The sequence below is a fragment of the Salvelinus alpinus genome, chromosome 16 (assembly GCF_045679555.1).
Source record: "Salvelinus alpinus chromosome 16, SLU_Salpinus.1, whole genome shotgun sequence".
Lineage (NCBI taxonomy): Eukaryota > Metazoa > Chordata > Actinopteri > Salmoniformes > Salmonidae > Salvelinus > Salvelinus alpinus.
The window spans coordinates 26,835,296-26,845,269 of NC_092101.1; the positions used below are offsets into that span (position 1 = coordinate 26,835,296).

The following is a 9,974-nucleotide window of genomic DNA, read 5'->3' on the forward strand; positions in this document are numbered from 1 at the left end:
CACACCATATCATTTATAGTTTATCTACAGATGGAATATGGTTTCCTGAGTCATAGTGGAAGGACCACACACCATATCATTTATAGTTTATCTACAGATGGAATATGGTTTCCTGAGTCATAGTGGAAGGACCACACACCATATCATTTATAGTTTATCTACAGATGGAATATGGTTTCCTGAGTCATAGTGGAAGGACCACACACCATATCATTTATAGTTTATCTACAGATGGAATATGGTTTCCTGAGTCATAGTGGAAGGACCACACACCATATCATTTATAGTTTATCTACAGATGGAATATGGTTTCCTGAGTCATAGTGGAAGGACCACACACCATATCATTTATAGTTTATCTACAGATGGAATATGGTTTCCTGAGTCATAGTGGAAGGACCACACACCATATAATTTATAGTTTATCTACAGATGGAATATGGTTTCCTGAGTCATAGTGGAAGGACCACACACCATATCATTTATAGTTTATCTACAGATGGAATATGGTTTCCTGAGTCATAGTGGAAGGACCACACACCATATAATTTATAGTTTATCTACAGATGGAATATGGTTTCCTGAGTCATAGTGGAAGGACCACACACCATATCATTTATAGTTTATCTACAGATGGAATATGGTTTCCTGAGTCATAGTGGAAGGACCACACACCATATAATTTATACAAGTGTACTGAAACTGCTACATTTATTATAGTATGACTTTACACGCATACAAACTATGGATGGAAACGTGGTCAATGAAAGCAAGCCTGAGAGGCCGTAGATTTGTTCAATGTGGGATAATTCTATACTTGCCGTTCTTGTTTCGTTTTTGCTAAAATTATGCCAATAACCGTTAGAATTTAAAGCAGCAATCCACAGGTCGTGGGCGACACTATGCCCATAGCTGGAGAGGAAGTAAAATTCACTTGAAATGTAACATTACAGCCGCCAGAAACAATCAGAGCAGACGAAGTCAACATGCATAATCTCTGTTCTTGGATCTGAATCAACACCATTCTCTGTTCTTGGATCTGAATCAATTCAAGTCAAAAGAGAAAAAGATTGCTCATGACCAATCCAGGAACCGGATAAACATAGGAATTAATTTTGAAAGGTGTTAGAGAAATGGCCACCATTCTCATGGACTGGTAACCTTAGGTAAGTGTTGGGTTGCATTTTTAGCCTGCTAGCTACGTTACATGCTAACCTTAGTGTGTTCAATGTTCAAGTTAGCTAACATCTTCTGTATTCGGACTGTTTTGTACTCAAGCGAAATGAAATGATAGCATCAAGTAGCTACACTGCATAAACCCCACAAGATGCCAAATGCCTTTATTTCAACTAGCTGACATTAGCTAGCTAAAGCTAGATATACAGATTGTTGACATGATAGTGTTTTGTTGAGACGGTAGTGCTAACTTAGTTAGCTAGGTGGTCGACATCATTTTTGGCCAAGGACCACCCCAAAAAATGCATCTAGCTATAACATTTGGCACAGTAACATCAAACAAACATGTGTTACTCAGGGAGATACTGGTGGAGATCATTTGGAGGTAACCCGAGGCTGTACAAGTTGTGGTTGTGCAAACCCCAAAACTGAAAGGGAAGGTAAGAAATGCTGTATGCATTTTCTGTTATGCTTTGTAATTCAACCAAAATAGTTAGCTATGTTTGCCTGTTCAGCACATTGCCTGCCTATATACAGCATTGATTCCTACCTAGTGTGAACTACCCACCAGAATGACAATGAAAACCCAGTGTGGTCAGTAAACAATGGCTCATTGTTTCAGTATGATATATTGGATAAATGAATAAAGACAGACACCAATGTCAAGTTCAATAGCCTTGTTCAAGCATTGTACAAATCCCTACATGCGGAGTCCGGCAGACAGACAACCAATCGAGGCAGAGTAATTCACCACGAACGGTGAACACAGAGAGCCCCATAGCATGTAAATACTGTGGGAATACACACACACACACACACACACGAGGCGAAGAGCACTGCCCTGCCTACAGAAAACCATGCAGAGCTTGTGGAACTAATAATCACTTTGCAAAAGTGTGTTGCAAAAGAAGGGTGAGTGAGGTCAAGATTCACTGTGTTGATGTCACTCAATGTTCAGAACAGTGAAAGTGACATTTACACTTTAAGAGAATGTTATAAAAGGAACATCTTTGTATATGCACGGGAGAGCTTTCGCAAATAAAATTGGATTTGACTAATTGTGAGTTGGGAATTCTGTCTGTTTCATTTAAACCAGAACTTTACACACTTTGGGTTGCAGACCTATAAGGATAATTGAAATTTATGAACATTGATTACAAAATTCTATAGCAATTTGGTCTATAACAAGTTTCCAATATCTGTCCCTGTCGGCCGAAGGTAGCACGCCGAAAGACCTGTCCCCTGAAATTGGGGTTCAATAACAGGCCGGTATATATCTAAGGTCGACAGAGATGGTGACGGAATCTAACGAACATTGCTTTTCCCAGCCTACAATGCAAAAGGTCAGTAAAACTTTATTCGCGGATTTGGGGAATTGACGTTCGGGCTACATTTTGAGAAATATGTTTAATGACTCTTGTGTGGTTTGGACATTGATTTTTAGAATCCATTGGGCCTTCTAATCTGGTGACCTGTCTTTAGAATTTTGTGTAGAGAACCCTGGTATAGGTAGTATTCTATGCAATTGGAAGACAGGAATTGGATTTAGAAGCCACCTAGGAATGAAAAAGTCCCCAGTGACTAGTCCGAAATGACAGGAGGTATCTGCACTACCAACGTAAACTAACTAACATTGAGATCTAAGCGGGAACCTGATCAAGATTATATTAGTGGGTCTGTAAAGACACGAGATATAGGTGGCCACTACAAATGAATGTAAACTATTTGTGAACACTACCTAGGAAAACTAACGGAAACGAGGTATATACGTAGATTGTGAGAATATACTGTAGGACAAAACTATAGTAATTGGATAACGGTAAAAAAGCACACACATAGATCACAAAAGCATATACACCTAGATAGGGAGAATAAGCATAGCAACTACAAAGTTAACTAGCAATGGGCATTAAATCCTCAAAGGAGGTTCCGGAATTAAGTGGAGATGAGAGATCAGAGGGAGAAAAGAAAAGGGAAATAACAAAGAAAGAAGATGTAGGTTGCCAGGAACAGATAACGAGTATTCCCACGGCTCCTCAGGAGGCTCCCCATAAACCTAAATTGAATCCCTCTCTGGCCGATCAGGCGTGGAGAGATAATCCTGATGAGTGGTGGTAAGGAGACGGCAGCCGGGGCTCCCCGTACCACAACCCCCATATGTGGAGCCTGCTAGAGCCGAGGGAGGGATAGGAGAGGAAGAGGAAAGGATAGGGCCAGTTACTTTAGAGAATGAGAACTAAACTAGGACGCAGAATAAACAAGTGACAGGAAGAGGAGAAAAGGGGTAGAGACCAGGCTTTATCCCTCAGAAGGCTGATGTCACATAATCAGAGCCCAGGGAGAAGGGGGGTAGAGTCAGAGTGGCTAGAGGCCGAGGAAGGAGAAGAGGTCAGTCAATATCCCCTAATTGCCTTACCAAACCCACGGGCTGGGGAAGGAGGACAAGATTTAGCAACCTTATTGAGAAAGTGGATAGAGGTAGAGAAAGGGATAAAGTCGAGAAAAGTGGATAGAGACCGTCAAAAGAAAGGGGGAAAAAATGCTTTAACTGTCACAAACCAGGCCATTTGGCTAGAGATTGTAAGGCACCGTGTAAACACTGTAATAAAGTAGGCCATAATCACCGAGACTGTAAAAAGAGAGAAGAGGTTGGGTCAGAGCATCTGACAGTAACTATCGGGGTAATTGTAAACAAGCATGAAGGAGGCTTTAAGGGGAAGGGACCTAAGAGAAAAAATGGACAGGATCAGAAGATAGAAAATGTTTCAATTGCGATGAGACAGGACATTTCGCCCGGGAGTGTAAGGCTCCCTGTAAACATTGTGACTGAGTAGGACACAACCCCTATTGGTATGTTTTGCCTGGAAAGATACGGTCGCTAGTGTTTGGATAAGAGATAAATTGAACTTTTTAATAGATTGTTTACGTTAAATTGAGAGAATTTCTATGCCAGATGGTGTCTGTTGCCTAAATTATCTGCTGGACTAACGTATTGAGGGATATTGTATTTAAATTACTGTATCATAGAGGAGACAGTTACCTAAATTAAAGAAATTCTAAATAATAGCGGAGAGATAATGGCGATAGTGGGGCCCACCGAAATGTTTTTCATTCTAATAGATTGACTGACATATGTTATAAATTTGGCACTGTACATGTTATTTTTAAAGTCTTGGACATTTCATAAGTGGGAAGAGGAAAGAGAAGAGAAAGTTGTAAAGTTTGGTTTTAATCTTACGATAGAGGTAAGGCAGAACGTTGAGAGTAGAGGGGTTATATTTTTGCCCACTGGAAAGAAAAGAAATAGGATATGTTAAGCTGAAAGTGATTCAGGTGTGAATAAGGAAACATTGTGATAATGTATTCTGATGGTTATTGATTCTTGGTTTGATTGTTTAGGTAACACTAGTGAATTTGAGCAGGAATAACTGTATTCTAACATTGTAATCTGTTTCCATTACGTGGAACAATGTCAGGTCATTAAAGTTGATTGTAAAAAGACAGTGCACATTAATCACAGTTGTGTGTGTGTGTGTCTAATGGCAGGGTATTCCAGACATGGGAAGCTCTCACACTGAAAGCAGATTGACTAAAGGTGCTTTTCCTTAATTAACACCTAACCATTTCTCTGTCCTCCTTGTAGTTCCATCATGGTACTAACCTTCTCTCTCTCTGTAGTTCCATCATGGTGCGTACAGTAGCAGTGATCGGGGCGGGTCCCTCAGGTCTGACCAGCATCAAGAGCTGTCTGGATGAGGGTCTGGACCAGCCCACCTGCTTTGAGAGCAGTGAAGACATCGGGGTCTGTGGAGGTTCAAGGTGAGTTTTATTTTTATTTTACCCTTATTTTACCAGGTAAGTTGACTAGGAAAGAGAGAGTGTGTGTGTGGCAATATGGAGTTCTATTTCAATAGCTGTATATCCTTTATGAATTACTATGACTGTTTGGACAAACAGTACAATCTAAGTGGTGTATAGTTGTGTGTGTATATTGGACCGTACCCTCAATCAGTGTCCTTGTCCTTTAGGAGCATCCAGAGCCAGGCAGGGCCAACATCTACCAGTCTGTCATCATCAACGGCAAGGAGATGATGTCGTCATATAGCGACTTCCCTCCTCCATCTCACCTGCCCAACAACATGCACCACTCCCAGGTGATGCTCTACCTACGACTCTACGCTGAGACCTTTGACCTCAAGCACATCCACTTCCAGGTCAGAGGCCATTAACTTCTCTAGGATATGGCCAAAATCCAGAAAAAATGTAGCGCGGAAAATTCAAATATATTACTAAAAAATCTATCTTTCATGAAATCACACATGAAAGACACCAAATTAAAGCTACACATGATGTGAATCCAGCCAACATGTCTGATTTCAAAAAGGATTTACGGGGAAAGCACACCAAACAATTATGTTAGCTCAGTACATAGCCACAGAAAAACACAGCCATTTTCCCAGCAGAATATAGTAGTAACAAAAAGCAGAAAGAGATAAAATGAATCACTAACCTTTGAACATCTTCATCAAATGACACTCATGACATCATGTTACACAATACATTTATGTTTTGTTCGATAATGTGCATATTTATATCCACAAATCTCGGTTTAAATTGGCGCCATGTTCAGAAATGCCTCCAAAATATCCGGAGTAATTACAGAGAGCCATGTCAAATAACAGAAATACTCATGTAAAACATGTATCTCATCAAAGTTTATGATATCATTAAAGATACACTTGTTCTTAATGCAACCTCTGTGTCAGATTTTTTTTTTAAACTTACGTAAAAAGCACACCATGCAATAATCTGAGACGGCGCTCAGATTTAACAACATTTCTCCGCCATGTTGGAGTCAACAGAAATACGAAATTACATCATAAATATTCCCTTACCTTTGATTATCGTCATCAGAATGCAGTGCCAGGAATCCTAGTTCCACAATAAATCGTTGTTTTGTTCGATAATGTCCATTTACTTATGTCCAATTAGCTAATTTTGCTAGCATGTGTAGTACACATGTCCAAACACTCGCGCAGATGCAGGCAAACGTCGTACGAAAACTTCAAAAGGTTATATTACAAGTCGAATAAACTGGTCAAACTTAGTAGAGAATCAATCTTCAGGATGTTGTTATCATATATATCCAATAACGTTCCAACCGGAGCATTCTTTTCAGTCTCTATAAGTAATGGAACGCATGACGATATCATGAGGAAAGTGCGTGACCAAGAACTGGCACTCTGCCAGACCACTGACTCAAACACCTCCTATACGGTCCCACAACACAGCATAAGCTTCATTCCACGTTCTACTGACTGTTGACATCTAGTGGAAGGCGTAGGAAGTGCAAACAGATCCATATATTACAGGGAATTGAATAGGCGATGACTTTTTTGGGGGGGGGACTTTTTTTATTTTATTTTTTATTGTACCCCCTTTTCTCCCCAATTTTCGTGGTATCCAATCGCTAGTAATTACTATCTTGTCTCATCGCTACAACTCCCATACGGGCTCGGGAGAGACGAAGGTCAAAAGCCATGCGTCCTCCGAAGCACAACCCAACCAAGCCGCACTGCTTCTTAACACAGCACGCCTCCAACCCGGAAGCCAGCCGCACCAATGTGTCGGAGGAAAAACCGTGCACCTGGCCCCCTCGGTTAGCGCGCACTGCGCCCGGCACGCCACAGGAGTCACTGGAGCGCGATGAGACAAGGATATCCCTACCGGCCAAACCCTCCCTAACCCGGACGACGCTAGGCCAATTGTGCGTCGCCCCACGGACCTCCCGGTCGCGGCCGGCTGCGACAGAGCCTGGGCGCGAACCCAGAGACTCTGGTGGCGCAGCTAGCGCTGCAATGCAGTGCCCTAGACCACTGCGCCACCCGGGAGGCCCTGGGGATGACTTTAACATCGACCACTCAGAATTCTCACTTCCTGTTTGGATTTCTTCTCAGGTTTTTGCCTGCCATATGAGTTCTGTTATACTCACAGACATCATTCAAACAGTTTTAGAAACTTCAGAGTGTTTTCTATCCAATAGTAATAATAATATGCATATATTAGCATCTGGGACAGAGTAGGAGGCAGTTCACTATGGGCACGCAATTCATCCAAAAGTGAAAATGCTGCCCCCTATATCAAAGAAGTTAAGGAAGGAAGATGTCTTTTCAGTCATGCATGTCAGCTATGACAATTTACCCATTATGTTCACATTCAGCAATAAATGGTCCTGATTTGTGCGTGTTTGTGGCTGTCTATCTTTCTGCCTGACAGTCTGTCTGTCTTCTTGCTTGTGTCTGCGTATGTGTTAGACCCCTGTGGTGAGTGTGCGACAGAGGCCAGACTTCCCAGTGTCAGGTCAGTGGGAGGTGGAGACAGAGGGGACCGAAGGTCAGAGGGAGACTAAGGTCTTTGATTCTGTGATGGTCTGCACCCATCACTTTACACAACCACACCTGCCTCTCAATGACTTCCCAGGTAACTGTCAACTCCAGAACAAAGTATTATTAGTTTAACATTCAATCCTTCTTCTTTGTTAATTATCACAATCAATCCATGATCCCATTTCTCCTTTTCTCAGGTATAGAGGAGTTTGAGGGCAGGTACTTGCATAGTTGGGAATATCGCAGTGCTGAGGGGCTGCAGGGGAAGAGAGTGGTGGTGGTCGAGATCGGGAATTCTGGAGGTGACATCGCTGTGGATGCCAGCAGAGTGGGAAATCATCCGATTCTTTTTGAAGTATTTCTCTCAGATATTATGTAGGGAAGTTTGCAAAACTCCCAGCTAGCATGAACAGGAAGAGACTAGGCAATATCTGACCTACATCACAAACCCCTGGTCTACAGGTGTACCTCAGCACACGGAGGGGGGCGTGGGTGGTCAGCAGGGTGGGGGCAGGGGGCCCGCCAGGTGACCTGGTGGGCACTTCGCGATTGGACAAGCTGCTGCAGAAGCTCTTCTCCTCCTGGATTACCAGGATGATGGAGAAGAATCTGAATCAAAGCTTCGACCACAGACTGTACGGCCTACAGCCAAAACACAGGTATGCTACAATGAACAAATATATAAACGCAACATGCAACAATTTCAAAGATCCAGAGCATCCCAAACCTGCTCAATGGGTGACATGTCTGGTGAGTATGCAGGCCATGGAAGAACTGGGCCATTTTCAGCTTCCAGGAATTGTGTACAGATCCTTGCGACATGGGGCCGTGTATTATCATGATGAGGATATGGCGGTGGATGAATGGCAAGACAATGGGCCTCAGGATCTTGTCACGTTATCTCTGTGCTTTCAAATTGCCATTGATTAAATGCAATTGTGTTCGTTGTCCGTAGCTTATGTCTGCCCATACCATAACCCCACTGCTACCATGGGGCACTCTGTTCACAATGTTGACATCAGCAAACCACTCACCCACACAGTACAGTTGAAATCAGGATTCATCTGTGAAGATTACACTTCTCTTGCGTGCCAGTGGCCATCGAAGGTGACATTTACCCCCTGAAGTTGGTTACGACGCCAATCTGCAGCCAGGTCAAGACCCCGGTTAGGACTATGAGCACACAGATGAGCTTTTTGTGTTTTTTTCTCATGGGATGTAGGCCTACATTGAACACACATTGGCTGCTACTGTAGGCTGAATGCTAAAACCACTATTTCTATGTTAAAATGTTATGTGATGCATTTTCTCCATGTTTTTTATGGTAGGCCACTCTAGTAGGTCTACATTATGATCAAATAGCCACAGTAGCCTGATGTGGCCACTGAGGCAGTACCCACTTTAATTTTGTTCACAGTAAACGCGTGCTGGAAATTGCACAGAAATTTCACAAGGTTCAAATTTGTGAAATCTGCTCAGTGCTGAAAAATATTAGAGGGAACATTGCCACCAAGCCATAAGACAGGGATCATCAACTAGATTCAGCGGCGGGACAATTTCTTTCTTGAGCGGATGGTCGGGGGCCGGAACATAATTAAGCAATAAGGCCCGAGCGGGTGTGGTAAATCAAATTTAAGAGAGAAATAGAAGTTCATGGCCCGTATCACTAATGTCCTGCCTAGAAGTAAAGAATGATGTTTGTACAGATGGGTAGGAGGAGACTCAGCCTAGGAGAAAGGGTTAAATATCGGTGCTTGTGTGAAATGTTTTTTTTGTCTGAATTACAGCTGTATCGACCCTTTGGGAAGAAGGGACAATGAACACAGGATACTTTTCTGCTGGATTCCACAAAATGAAAGCCCTAAAAAGCCTCCTCATGCTTTCGCCCAGTCTTCCCCTTTCGGCCCCAGGTTCCGAGAGGTGTTCCCAAGTCATGTCATTTTCACTTTGTTCCCCATCTCCTCCATTGCCACAACCCTACATCCTCTTGAGGTAACTCAGCACTGTATATGCTTTCACATCAATGCCTTCAACATGTTGTTTAGAGTAAAATTACCCCTAACATCTATCCTCTTTCATATGATGCATTAACCAATTTTTTTTTTTTTCTTTTCACCTTTATATTAACCAGGTAGGCTAGTTGAGAACAAGTTCTCATTTACAACTGCGACCTGGCCAAGATAAAGCATAGCAGTGTGAACAGACAACAACACAGTTACACATGGAGTAAACAATAAACAAGTCAATAACAGTAGGGGGAAAAAATTAGTCTATATACATTGTGTGCAAAAGGCATGAGGAGGTAGGCAATAAATAGGCCATAGGAGCGAATAATTACAATTTAGCAGATTAACACTGGAGTGATAAATCATCAGATGATCATGTGCAAATAGAGATACTGGTGTGCAAAAG

The 9,974-nt window shown here is 42.3% G+C and overlaps 1 pseudogene; it reads left to right on the forward strand.

Annotated features, from left to right (window-relative positions):
- The first annotated feature begins 788 nt into the window (after positions 1-788).
- On the forward strand, positions 789-9,630 carry LOC139541245 (flavin-containing monooxygenase 5-like; annotated as a pseudogene).
- Positions 9,631-9,974: the final 344 nt, after the last annotated feature.